Genomic DNA, 15,302 nt, shown 5'->3' with positions numbered 1-15,302 from the left:
CTGTTTGAAAAAATCGTGAGTTTATTTTTAGAATATTATGTATTTACTTTAGGGCTATTTCTTTATAAATATTATTGAACCCCAAGCTCTTAAAGACTGCGGACTGTTAAGAGGATTGAATAAAAATAACAATAACAGTTTCCAAAAAAAGGGAGTATTTTGTTCTTATGTGAAGCTTTAATGATTATTTTTGTTCAGTATGTCTGTTCTTTGTAGACTCTAAAAGCAGTCTGTTGCACTTTGAAGGAGATATGTTGTGTCCGTTATGTTGTAGGAGCCACCCAGAGTAAAAATTTCCGTAAATAAAGTAAAGTAAAGAAAAATATAGTAATCTCTCATTAGAGTAGTTAATTTGCGACTTTATTCAAGCGATTGGCATTCTTTGATGAATGAATGTCAAGAAAAAAAATTAAGGGAATCATAGAGGCTGGATGATGAAATATGATGCAGGCTGCTGGACCAGGAGACCAGGGAATGGATGATTGGTTGGTGCAAAATTGGAACAATATTATTAGTCACTACTGAAATGGCTAAAGTAAGGTTAATATTCCGTTGTTCGTATACTTTATTCAAGGAGTTGGCATCTCGGGATGACTGTGACGAGGAAATTAAATACATAGAATGATAGAGGCTGGACCTTAAGACCAGGGAATAGATGGATGGTTGGTGCAAGATTGGAATAATAGTATTGGTCACTACTGAAATGGCTAAAGTGAAAGTTAATCTTACGTTCGTATACTTTATTCAAGGGATTGACATCTCTGGATGACTGTGTCGAAGAAAATAAATACATAGAATGATAGAGGCTGGACGATGAGTCCAAGACTAAGTAAGGGATGGTGGATGAAAAATGATAGAGGCTGGACAATGAGACCAGGGAATGGATGGCAATATTGGAGCAATAGTATTAGTCACTTTTGAAATGGCTATAGTAAAGTTAATCGTACATTCGTATACTTTATTGAAGGGGTTGGCATCTCGGGATGACTGTGTCGAGGAAATTAGATACATAGAATGATAGAGGCTGGACCTTAACTTAAGACCAGGGAATGGATGGTTCGTTGGTGCAAGATTGGAATAATAATATTGGTCACTACTGAAATGGCTAAAGTTAATCTTACGTTCGTATACTTTATTCAAGGGGTTGGCATCTCTGGATGACTGTGTCGAGGAAAATAAATATATAGAATGATAGAGGCTGGACGATGAGTCCAAGACTCAGGGATGGTGGATGGATGAAAAATGATGGAGTCTGGACCATGAGACCAGCCAGGGAATGGATTGCTGGTGACTGGTGGGTGCAAGATTGGAACAATATTATTAGTCATCACTGGAATGGCTTGGTTTGGTGTGAGGGGGAGGGGGGGGGGGGGGGTTGGAGTTTACATTGGCGGATGGAGTGGGAAGGTAGGGGAAGGGGTGGGAGGGGGGGGGGAGTCTGATAATACGTCCTGGATGCGGTGTAATCAATTTCCGATCAGACTCATCCGATATTAATGTCTATTTGTGTGTGTGTGTGTGTGTGTGTGTGTATGTGTGTGTGTGAGTGTGTATGTGTCTGCGTGTGAGAGTGTTTGCGTTTATGTGCCCCCCCCTCCCCCCCCCCCACTCCTTCAACCCTTCATCTCTCTCTCTCGTCTGAGTGTGTTTATAAATTTTGTCTATGTGTATTTTGTGAATATTTTTTCCAAAATTGCGATACTATTATACGAAATTTGTCTGATTCTGCTTGCGTTCCTGAATACGTTTAATGCAATATATCGGCCAATAGTAGACAGTGTTACATGTCTGTTTGTTTAGATATTGATTGATTGATTGATTGATTGATTGATTGGTTGATTGATTGATTTGTTCATTTATTCATTTATCAACTTCAGCTCGATGTCTATAATGCTGGAATGGTCAGGCGTTATTCCACGCTATCAATTTCTAAAAAGACAATAATAAAAATATATAAATGAAGGGGAAATGTTTCGCTAGGGTCTATTCCAAAGGAAGACCGAATGGAATAACCCAGGCGTTAGCCGCAATGCAGTTCCACAAATTGAGCTAGGACGAGGTGACTTGCTCAAGGTCACACCACACAGCACAACAGCGGGTGATCGAACTCGGTACCTTTCGGAGTACGAAGGAAAGAACGTACCGCCGAGCCACGTGGATCCATTTCTGCAACCATCGTCATCAACCCGTCCATCCATATGTCCATCCATCGATCCACTCATTGCACTATTAACCGACCCACCGGCCCTTCCATTCTTACTCACCATGATCCGATCTTTTTCCTCCTACTCCCCCCCCCTCCATCCCCCCGCTGCTCCCCCTTTCCCCATCACCTTATCATTTTCATTAGTGCCAATCAAGTGACATACACATTCCTTTACTGTCCCATACTCAACTCCAGCTTGCTCCGTCTTCCCTGCCTGACTCACTCTCTAAGGAATATACCTTATTGACCCCCCCCCCCCCCCCCATCCCGCCGTCCCATCGTTCTCTCTTCTCTCTCTCTCTCTCTCTCTCTCTCTCTCTCTCTTCTATCTCTATCTATCTATCTATCTATCTATCTATCTATCTATCTATCTATCTATCTATCTATCTATCTATCTATCTATCTATCTATCTATCTATCTATCTATCTATCTATCTATCTATCTATCTATCTATCTATCTATCTATCTATCTATCTATCTATCTATCTATCTATCTATCTATCTATCTATCTATCTATCTATCTATCTATCTATCTATCTATCTATCTATCTATCTATCTCATCTATCTATCTATCTATCTATCTATCTATCTATCTATCTATCTATCTATCTATCTATCTATCTATCTATCTATCTATCTATCTATCTATCTATCTATCTATCTATCTATCTATCTATCTATCTATCTATCTATCTATCTATCTATCTATCTATCTATCTATCTATCTATCTATCTATCTATCTATCTATCTATCTATCTAAAATTATAATGTTCTTTTCCCATTACCACACCAAACACAACCTAAAACATCTTCATCGATCCAATTTCACACAAACAACACACACACCTTCTATCTATACAAAAACACAATATTATTATATAAATTCACTTTCGAGTCGAAATGATGATACAATACAACACAATCACACCAACCAACAAACAACATCCACCCCAATATTTTATATCTCTCTACCCGTCTCTTCCAGTCCTCCTGTCAAAAAGCCATTATTTCGTCTGTTTGTTTATCTCCTTGTGTTTAAGGGGACGTCTCCCAATAATAATTCCTATTCTATTCTCTCCTCTCCCTTCTCCACCTGTCTTCACTTATAAACCCTAATTCAAATCTGACCCAGTTAAGTCTAAGTCCTGTGATTTCCATTAGCAAAGCACTACAAATGCTGCCAAACACGAACCTGCCTACTATGTTGAAAAATTCGTAAAATTACGGAACATTTGGATCCAATTCCAGAGTTTCATGAGAATCTCTAAGTCATTAAAACTTATTGAAAATGAAAGTTGATGCCAGACTACATCATGTTGTAAGGATTTTAAACTGTTACTTAAACTTTGTGAGGGCAAATGGGTGATTTTTCACGTTAACAATAGCCATTACAATCTTTATCTCCCAAAAATTACGAATTTTTAGATTTCCAAGCAGGCAGCTCTGCAAACATTGCCAAAAAAAGTTTTATCCCTGGCCAAAATTAAAATGGAGGGATAGAAAAAAAAACCCCAAACAAAATAGGTGTTTTCTCATCGTCGTTCAGAAATGTATCTAGATCGGATCTGCCTAGTATTACGAAACATTCGTAACATTACGAATTTTTGTTTCCAGCCACAGAGCTGCATTCGCCTCTATGACTCAATAAATCTTGTTGGAAAGGAAAATTCAGTTCCTTAGGTCCTATATTCAGGACTTTGAAGCATTTGTGGATCGTGGTGACAGCAAAATATTGATGTGTAAAGCTTTTTTTAGTGACTTTTTCATTTTTTTTCACCTTGGAAACTACGAATTTTTACAATTTCAAGTTGGCAGCTCTGATCTAGATGTCTGTCCTTCGTGGAAAAGTTCATTCACATTTTTCATCCACACTGGAATGTTTGGTTTCCATTTTTTCTCCCGTCACTTTCCTGCATATTTTCTATTTACCCACAATTCTTTTGTTACTGGTTCCTTCCCTCCCCCCCCCCCCCCCCCCCCCCCTCTGTGTGTGTGTCATACACAGACGCAGGCAGACATACACACTCAAACACACATACACACACAGACACATTGTGTCTCTATCAAATGTGTTTGTTTTCCTCTCTCAATATAGGCTTTAGATTCCTAGTATGTATTTTTATTATAATTCCTATTACTATTAATATCATTGCGGTTTTTAACTTTTCCCCTCTCTTAGGAGAGAGAAAAAAGAAGGGTGGGGGTGGGGGGGGGGGGGGGGTTCTTTTTCCCTAAGTTGCAAAAAACCGGCAAAATGTCTACTTGCTTCTGATGAAGCAACTTTAATTTTTAATGTCCCTGATCGTAATTTTTCAACCGTAGCATAATAAGCATTTCTCCATATATATTTCTCCATTTAATCTGATATCAAAATAAATTCTTAATCTCATTTATAGAACACAAAATACCACCCATCGTCGCCGCTCTCTTCATTCCTCTTCATTCTTCTATTTACAAAACTACACACTTCGTTCCATACACACAAGAGACTAACACACTCACACGAACTCTATATACACTGTGCTTTTCCAATATCACTTTTATTCTTTTTTTTTTTTTTTTTTTTCTTCTTAAACACGTGCTTCATACGACTTAATAGATAATATTTTCTTCTTTTTTTTTTTGATTTGTTTGAAAACGATGAGACCTTTGATTGTAGTAATTCCATTATCTACACAAATCCCTTTGGAATGATTCGAGACACCTCCCTACAGATTTGGCAATACAAGCAAATTAGATTATGGCACGCTTGAACACGGGACAAAACGTTCTGTCTGTCTGTCTCTCTCTCTCTCTCTCTCTCTCTCTCTCTCTCTCTCTCTCTCTCTCTCTCTCTCTCTATCTATCTATCTATCTATCTATCTATCTATCTATCTATCCCTCTCACTCTACCGTTCTTCATCCTCCTCCTCCTCTTCTTCTTCTTCTCTCTCTCTCTCTTTCACACACACACACACACTCACACACACACACACACATATATATTCACACACTCTATCGGTCTCTCTTAGTGCCCCCCCCCCCTCCTCTACCTCTGTCCCTCTCTCTTTCTCTCTCTCTCTCTCTCTCGCTCTCTCTCTTTCTCTCTCTTTCTCTCTCTCTCTATCCCTCACTCTTTCTAGCGCCCTCTCCATCTCTGTGTTCATATGTCTAACCCCCTCTATTTTTCTCTGTGTTCCTTTCTCTCTCTCTGTCTCTCTCTCTTTCTCTCTCTCTGTCTCTCTCTCTCTATCTCTCAATCTATCTATCTATCTATCTATCTATCTATCTATCTATCTATCTATCTATCTATCTATCCTTTACTCTCTCCCCCTTTCTCTCTCTCTCTCTCTCCCCCCCCCCCCCCCCCCCCACCCCCATCCAAATCACACACACTTGAGCAAGCCCCCTTTCATCCAAGGGTATCATGTTTCCTCTAACGTTAGATAAATGCCGTGAAATGAAATTATGGGGAATATCCAAGGGGAGAGAATCCCTGTCGCGCTGATCGTGTTGAATCTCGCCGCCATTGTAGTGTCCCTAATGTCATATACTCTACTACATCTCACATACTGACTGAACAACTTTTTACATTTTGGCCAGAAAAATAAAAAAAAAATTAATTCATATCTCGAAACTCCCCAAACCTGAGAGTTCTTTTAGAAGATTAAAAGCTTTTTTTTTTTGGTGCCAAAATTTATAAGAGTATTTGACAAAATGGGGGGTCATTTTAAGTGATGGATAATAATAATAATACTATATAAAAGTTTGGTTGTTTTTTTTTTCTGGCCAAATTTGTAAAAACGATTGGCATTATTCTTCACGTGCGATTTGATTTTGATAGAAGCGACAAGCGGATGAATGAATGAATGAGGGAGGGCTGAATACTGAATGGATGCAGGCAAGCTGAAACATTCCAATTGTCGGTTTATTTGAACAATAATTTCTTGCCATGTTAAAAAAATTGAATGTCGACACCTTCTTGTGTATAATATACATTGTTAGTGTTCAAATTCTGTTCTTTTCTGATAGGGCCATCTTCATTTCATTTTCATTTCTGTTATTTACCCCCCCCCCCCTCCTCTTATTCCTCTCTCTCTCTCTCTCTTTCTGTATCTCTCCCTACCTCCCTCCCTCTCTCTCTCTTCCCAGTCTCTCTCTCTCTCTTTCTTCCTCCCCCCTCTCTCACCCTCTCTCTCTCTCTTCCCCTCTCCGTCTATCTCTCTCTCTCTCTCTCTCTCTCTCTCTCTTTCTTTCTTTCTTCCTCCCCCCCCCCTCTCTCTCTCTTTCTCTGCCCCCCCTCTCTCTCTACCCCCTCTCTCATTCTTCCCCCCCCCTCTCTCTCTCTCTCTCTCTCTCTCTCTCTCTCTCTCTCTCTCGTTCTCTCTATATAAAAGCTCAAATTTGTTTTTGTTATTTTTTTCTTTTCTTTTCTATCCAATCACCCAATAATACATAACAACTATACGACTAATGTGTGTATAGTATTATGATTATGACCATTCTCCGTTATAAATCCTTGTGTACCGTATTGAAAAACCAAATACACCTACTAACTGTGTATACAAACACAAACACACACACACACACACACACACACACACACACACACATACTATACAAACATTAATTGTCTTCATCCACTTAACACCGGGGCTAACTGGCCTCTTCTCCTGGGCCACTCGTTTCAGCTCCATCAACTCGAGAGTCTTCCGCCCAAATGAGCACCAACCCCGCCCCCACCCCTTGTCCCTTGACCGCTCTCATTCATCATTCAGTCAAAGCTATTTATTTATAATGGGGACGGTGCTTTACGGATTTTGGCGTACGATCGGCAGGGATTTTTGTATGGTTGGTCTGTGTTCTACACATTGCCTGTAAAACAAAAACAAACTTGAGCTTTTATATAGAGAAATATCCACTAAACGTGCTCAAAACGCTTACAAAGGGTCCCTGACCAACAGCAACACGTAACACGTAGAACGAGACATGACGCCTTTTAGGCGATATTACAATTTCTTTTAGACAGAGACAACGCTATTGACGGCCAGGTACTCATTTTACACCTGAGTACAATGAGAGAATGTGACTCGACTATGCGCCGAGCGAGGCTCGAACCCAGGACCTTCCGATCCGAAAGCGAGTGAGTGTCATACTAGACCGCATAGCCGAACTTCAAAATCTCGCCAGAAAACTCGCCCTTCAAATTATATCGATTGATTAAAATAACGTTTGTCTTGGCAAAAACTCTCAAACCTGGGAGGTCTCGGTTACACCTGTGATCGATAGCGGCCCCTTGGCTTGTCGAGTGAGTGCTCTACCAACTGAGCTATCGCGACCATCTTCCAATATAACACTGTTAGCTACACATTACCGACGTTATTTCTATTTATAGATTTCTCCGGTTTTCTCGAATGGTTCCCGGGAGAATAATATAGAGATAAAAAATGTATGTTTCTAAGATTTACATATTTGTATTCCAAAAATTATACCAAAATTGTCGTACATTTACAAAATGCTTTTTAAAAAAATACATTTTGGACAATACACTTCTGACTTTATGATTTTATTAGAACGCGAAAATTAATGAAGAAATGCAATTTTTTATCAGTGTACGGAAAATACTGGTGATTTTGGTGGATTGCACATTGGCAAGGCGGTAAACACAGACTTGAAAGAAAGGGTGATGATGCATGCTTAGATGATGTTCTTCCTGCAGCGTTTGTGTATTGACACTCATCGAGAGAAAACAAATGATAAGCTAGCTATGCGGTCTAGTGGTATGACTCTCGCTTTCGTATCGGAAGGTCCTGGGTTCGAGCCTCGCTCGGCGCATAGTTGAGTCCTTGGAGAAGGCTCTTTTCTCACATTCTCTCACCGTACTTAGGTGTAAAATGAGTACCTGGCCGTTTACAGCGTTGTCTCTGTCCGGAAAAAAAATTGTAACATCGCCTAACAGGCGTCATGCCCCGTCCTAAATGTTAAATGTTGCTGTTGGTCAGGGACCCCTTGTAAAGCGCTTTGAGCACATTTAGTGGATATTGCGCTATATAAAAAAGCTCTAAAAAAAAGCTCAAGCTCAATAAGGGAATTGTGCTAAAATAACTAAAATAATTTCCTGGCCAAAATTGTAAATACGTATTTTTACAGAGTGGAACAGTATTATGCCAAAAAATTATTATTATTACGTAGCCAGAGTAGACCCTGGGTCAGGATGTTCACCCCCAAGAAATACCATAAGGGATCTTGTTTCCACACCAATACCCTGGATCAGATACGCCCCTGCCTGACTGCATGGGGCATTACCATGTCATATCGCCGCGGCGTCCTGCTCCTAATGGTCATCTTGTTAGTGTCCTCTGTGGTCATCTAACGACTGTGGACATTTAGGGGGTAATTGCCACGCTGTCCTCTCGCATCAGAATATCTTTTGATAATCGAGTGTGAAAACATGTCCCCCCCTTTTTCTATTTAGTCTATCTATTTTTAAAGTGGTTTGTTGGATCTCTCGCTCTCCCAACAAAGAAAAGATATATCTCGGGTGTTGAGAGGACAACATCACAAGTCTCCACATATCTCTATGGCAAAACACATCACGGGTTGGGGGAGGGGGGGGGGGGGGGGAATATTGAATAATAATCAATCCAGTTTTCCTCCATTTAGTTTTATAGGCTGAAGAATGATTTTGAGCCCGAAACATTCAATGTCAAATATATTGCTCTTTATTATTTTTTTTTGAAGCTGTTGAATTAATCTTTATTCACCATGCTGATTCCCTTATAAATAAATAAATAAATAAATAAATAAATAAATAAATAAATAAATAAATAAATAAATAAATAAATAAATAAATAAATAAATAAATGAATAAATAGATAAGACAAAAGACACACACACACAAAAAAAAAACTCAACAAGAAAGCAAAACTAAAATAACAATGAAAAAGAAAAAAAAAAAACAAAAAAAAAAAACAAGACTTAAAGGATTATTGTCAGGATTAAGTCTTCAATTTCCCCCCAAAAAGGTGCTGGCAAATTGTCGGGTGGAAAATAAAAAAAATAATTAAAAAGTCATCCCCTAAAGCATGACACGGGTAGTAATGAATAGCACAGGCTTTGCCTGGCCTGGCTACAATGTTACCCACCGCCTCAAAACGGTAACAGGTAGGAGTCATTCCCATGCTGACCTTGGCACTTTCAGTCCAACATGACTCTCAGGATAAGCTGAATTGTTTTTTTCAAGATGAAACAAATGATTTTTAAACCGGAAATACCCAACATTTTATATTCCTTGTCATAATGTTAACTTTAAATTCACTTGTTGATATCCGTTCCATTCCTACGTAACGCCAGTTTGACACTGCGGGTTACATATGTATATAAATGGCACTAATCCATCCTTAAGACCCAAACCGTTTCTGACGACTTGGGCGGTCTGGAGTCTAAATTTAGAATACACGTCACTTCCGGCTTTTTGTCGACTTCCTTCCTCTCTGGTCTTTGACTTGTCTCGCCACCAATTCAAGTTTATGTGGGGTAAAGTAGAGAGGGATGGAGAGAGATGGGGAGAGAGAGAGAGAGAGAGAGAGAGAGAGAGAGAGAGAGAGAGAGAGAGAGAGAGATCGATTGTCTTTACATTCTCACACCAAACGTGATATTGATACCATGGAATAGTGTGTTTTGTTGTCTTTGCTTTCACAATGTTGTAGTGGCTGTAACTGTTAACTGTATTGTATCTTCTTATATACTAGCTCTAGCTTTATTCTTCGTACTTTATATCATTTCTCGTGTGCCCTCTCTTCTACCATCACCTCCTCTTTCTCTTCCTCCTCCTCCTCCTCCTCCTCCTCCTTCTTTTGCTTCTGCTCCTCCTCCATAAATACCGCCACCCCTTCTCCTTCTCCTTCTCCAACACCACCACCTCATCGTCATCCTCCCTCCCCCCCCCCCCTCCTTACCAGACCACCAACACCTCCTCCTCCTCCTTTTCTTTCTGCTCCTCCTCCATAACTACCGCCAACACCTCTCCTTCTCCTCCTCCTCCACCACCACCACCTCATCATACCCCCCTACCACCACCATCTCCTCCTCCTCCTCCTCCTCTTCCTCCTGTTCATTCCCCTTCATATTTCACCCCCAAACACCAATCTCCCCTTATCACCGTTCCGTCACCACCACCTCCCACGGATGCATCCATTTCCTAGACCCCCACGGACGCTCTCTGCTCTCTCCACTCTACCCTCCACGCCTTTCACCACCTTTATCAGATGTTCTAGGGGGGTTTCTAGGTAGATACAGATTCACGTCCAATTAAGCATAGACCACAGCAGACACTAATAAACACACCATTCCATCGGATGCACACCTAAATGCATTGACACGTCTATCTACGTTTCTTTACGCTTACTTACACCCTCTCAGACATTGCATGCACTGTTTTGTACTGGACAAAAATGCTTTTTTTACAATAATCATTTTCGCCCAAAAACATTTCTCTCCAAATAACAGTAAATAAATCTCCATGTACATATATTATCAGGTCTGATTACCGAACGCAGTTAATAATAGACTGGTTTTACATTGTTGTAATGGACAACAATATTTTGCGTTGGCCTGATACGACCTGTACATGTATGCAGGTCTGACATCCGAACGCAATTATGGGCCTAGTTTAACATTGTTGTAATGAACAATATTTTGCGGCATTTTTGGAGATTTCCATATTGCAACATTACTTGAGCCCATAATGAATTGGGTTATCAGACTTGCAAATAAGTGCACGTCCAGTCTGATCGTATTTCCTGCAAATATATGCATACTTCTATGAAGAAGATTCCCAACTTGTCTAAAAATTCATCAAATTAATCAATTACAATTTGAGAATTCTTTGAAGTGGTATTTATAGATTCTTGGAATTTTCTAGTTTAATCAGTTTTGACAGTTGAGGTCATCTTATATCATCGATATTTTGAAGAAAAAGAGTGTTCTTCTTCTTCTTCTTCTTCTTCTTCTTCTTCTTCTTCTTCTTCTTCTTCTTCTTCTTCTTCTTCTTCTTCTTCTTCTTCTTCTTCTTCCGCTTCTTCCAAAATTAAAACCAAACAGCTCTTTTGTTTCATAGACTTAGCTGAGGGTAATTCATAAATACTAATTTAAAGATTTTGTCAAATACTAATTTAAAGATTTTGTCAAATACTAATTTAAAGATTTTGTCAAACATGCATAAAAGTTGCTTTTGTTTTGTAGTCTCAGCTTAAAAGGATTTTTTTTTCTTGGCAAATTGAAAGTCACTTTAATTCATGGATAAATATTTTAAAGATCTGAAAAGCGGGACTAGCACTGTTCATGTATACATTTTCAGATCTTTATCTCACACCATTGCCTGCTCCCTAATTCGTATCTTTTGATATATTATAAAGTTTTAGACCTACCTACATTTAGTAATATTAAAATAAAGCTGCCAGTTTTCAGACCAATTGTATAGTGAATTTATATCATTTTGTAAGATATCTTCATAATCTAGTGTTGGTGCATAAATTTTGGTGTCATCACCAAAAATTTTGCATTTAGATATATTATTTGAAGGAAAGGATTTCTAGCTAAATGTAAAACAAAGTAATTGGCGTTTTGTCAGCATACGGCTCCGGCAGTACAGCAGTAATGACAGAACATAATGTGTGTCTAAGTGTGTCTATTAGAGAGAGAGAGAGAGCTCTATCAGCTTCTATGGTCGGTAATGCAAATGTATTGATAGCTGGTTCAAAGCATGCATCCTAAAACCCAGTGCATGCTTGAACCTATTTCATCGTCTTTCCCCATATCATCTCTCTCTCTCTCTCTCTCTCTCTCTCTCTCTCTCTCTCTCTCTCTCTCTCTCTCTCTCTCTCTCTCTCTCTCTCTCTCTCTCTCTCTCTCTCTCTCTCTCTCTCTCTCTCTCTCTCTCTCTCTCTCTCCCCCTCACACACATACACAGACGCAAACACACTCAATTACTCTTTCTTTCTTTCGTATTCCTCCTCTTTATCATCATCTTCTCCAGTCAATATGCAATTCTCCTAACCTTTACTGCCACTGCCGCTATGTATTTTTGCTTCCTTTGCTATTCCCGCTAAAGCATCATCATTATTTTCGAACGTTTATTACTGTAGATACTTCAAACAAAGAAGACAAAGGGTACTAAACTACTAATACAATACTATAGAACTAGACTACTAATACCAAAGAGCTAAAATACTTCTTTTAATCGCTCACTAATCACACTAAGAATGGAATGGAACACACTAACTTCAAACCGCCCTGCAGGGACGCTCGTGACAAGAGCATCATTAACTACCTTCATGCTTTCTTAGAGGATAAACTCTTTCAACTCCCCAGAGGGAGAGGATAAGAGCGGTTCTTGATAATTGATAATAGGTCAACCCACCCATAATTTGGTTCCCCGCTGATGCCTCGTGGCTAAGCGGCGAGAAGAAAACGAGGTAGCGACGTAATGCTATGGAAGTATTGGATGACTTCCCCTCCAGGAAAATGGTAGTAGCTCTTCTCGTTGGTGAGACATCGTTGGACTGGCCTTTTTCGTGGAGAAGGCGAGCGGTCTGACCAAGGCTATAGGATGCTAATGCGATCTCTGGCAATGATTACTCCCTGGGCAGTACTGTTTATACATTTATTTAGTTGAAGAGGGACCTTTGGGATTGATCTCTCTTTCTCTCTTTGCTGCATTCTGGGAAAACAGGAATTTAAAAATTTGGCCAGAAAAAAAAAATCTCGTCCTTCAAATATCGACCGATTAACATGACCTTCACCTTGACTAAAACAAAAACCCCTCTAACCCGAGACTCGGAAGTCTCAGGTTTGAGAGGTTTTGCCAAGATAAAAGTCATTTTAATATATTTGAATTTGAATGACGAGTTTTCTGGCCAAAATTTTCAATGCGTATTTTTCCACACAGTGTAGCAGTCTTAATGTCTGTACGTGGTACAAAGCAAGCACACGGAGCCTGCTAAGAATGAACCCTCTGTGTTTGTATGTTGCTTATTCTGCTTACAATACGTACTTGCTAGTGTGGTGGCATTTATAGAGTCTTGAGAAATTATATGGAGTAAAGAGTATTGATTATTGAACAGATAAATGGATGACATTCAAAATATTTGGATCCACACATTTAGCTAACATGCAATTTAACAACTTAGGAAAAAGATCACTTAAGGTATTTTTTATATAAAAAGATTTATTAAATATTGAACAAAATTCCTGTGATTGCTCGTAAAATGATAATATTTTCCCCAGACTTGACCCCAGAGTTTAGTTGGTCTCGTGTGCAAAGACTCTAGATTTCCTGTACAAATCAAGACGATACCTGCAAAGTTCAAAGGTGATTTACAGGTGATTTTCTTTGAAAATATTTCACCGATAGACATTAATCGGAAAATAAAATCCCGTGAAAATTAAAAAGAAAATGGAAAAAAAATATATTTTATAAATATTGTTTCAAACCTCGGAAGCGACAGAGACTTGAGTAAACAAACAAAGTCTTTTGATGCCTTCTCGTCGGTTCAAAACCTGTTCGATATTTATGCCAATATGTAAACAACTTTATGGCCTTAACAAAATATTATTGGTTCTATTTTTATCAGAAAGTGAGTGAATTTATTCCAGGTTTTGTAAGGGATAAGATCGGGGCAGTGGAAAAATATTTAAAATTCCGAAATGATTGAGGAAAGTTGGGCTTTAAACCCAAGAACTTTCACTATATGTCTTGGGCAGATCATTCGTTCTTATTCACAAGCGAAAAGGAAACAGCAACACACGGAGATAGATAGATAGATAGATAGATAGATAGATAGATAGATAGATAGATAGATAGATAGATAGATAGATAGATAGATAGATAGATAGGGTGTGTGTGTGTGTGATAGATAGATAGATAGATAGATAGATAGATAGAGAGAAAGAGAGAGAGAGAGATTGAGAGAGAAAGAGATAGAGATAGATAGAGAGAGAGAGAGATTGAGAGAGAGAGAGATTGAGAGAGAGAGAGAGAGAGATTGAGAGAGAGAGAGAGATTGAGAGAGAGAGAGATTGAGAGAGAGAGAGATTGAGAGAGAGAGAGAGATTGAGAGAGAGAGAGAGAGAGAGAAATCTAATGATTTCTACCTATCTGTCCCCTCTCCTTTTTCTTCGTTCCAGTTCTTCACGCCCCCCCCCCCTCCTCCTCTCTCTCTCTCTCTCTCTCTCTCTCTCTCTCTCTCTCTCTCTCTCTCTCTCATTACCTTTCCTCAATAGATTAATATGAAGCCCTACTCGTCACCTTCCATGTAGAGGCAATGCACACACAGATAGATCATTCCATGGCTAATCTATTTTTTACATCAAAGTACACGGCGGAGAGCATCTGGCCTTGTAATTAACTCGTCAATGTCTTTTTGCTGCTGCATGCAATGAGAAGTCGTCTGTCTATCTGTGCTGGCGCTGCTGTTACATTTTGTTGTTGTTGTTGTTGTTGTTCAAAGAACGTAACCAGCTTTCCAATGCAAAACATCAATTTTACCTTTGATAGAGGTGAGACGACAGAGAGGGGGGAGAGAGAGAGAGAGAGAGAGAGAGAGAGAGAGAGAGAGAGAGAGATAGAGATAGAGAGAGAGAGAGAGTGATAAATAGATAGAGAGAAAGATATATATGTATATGTACACATACAATATTTTTAAAAAATCAATTACCCCCCCCCCCCAAATTTAAACAACAAAATACATAAACAAAACGAAACAGACTCAAAGTACAAACGAAAAACAAAAGAAAAAAAAACCACACAAAAACAACGCACAAAGCAAAACAACAAACAGCCAAAAAGAAAAAAAAACCTGAACACCCCCCCCCCCCCACCCAAAAAAAAAAATAATACAAAAACAACCAAAACAAAAACAAAAAACAAATATCTAGAGGAAAACTAGAAGTTTCCCAAGCATACTTTGAATAAGTGTGTCTTCAAAAGTCTTTTAAAAACACTCTTAGAAACGTGTCATGTAGCTACAGCACCTAGAGGTAGTTTGGAAATTTCTGTGCTCACGATACTGTCTGTTTGCTAACATCTCACTCCAGGGAGATAGATAGATCGAG

The 15,302-nt window shown here is 39.1% G+C and overlaps 1 protein-coding gene across 1 annotated transcript in view; it reads left to right on the top strand.

Moving 5' to 3' along the window:
• LOC144973356 (netrin receptor UNC5C-like) overlaps window positions 1-15,302 on the top strand; it is a gene marked incomplete in the record, with an annotated part of 308,851 nt that overhangs the window by 66,537 nt on the left and 227,012 nt on the right.

This window comes from Berghia stephanieae, chromosome 5, assembly GCF_034508935.2.
Source record: "Berghia stephanieae isolate SIO BIC M18660-M18661 chromosome 5, UCSD_Bste_1.3, whole genome shotgun sequence".
Lineage (NCBI taxonomy): Eukaryota > Metazoa > Mollusca > Gastropoda > Nudibranchia > Aeolidiidae > Berghia > Berghia stephanieae.
Note: the sequence above shows the minus strand (reverse complement) of the source record. Positions and strands in the feature narration are given on the sequence as shown.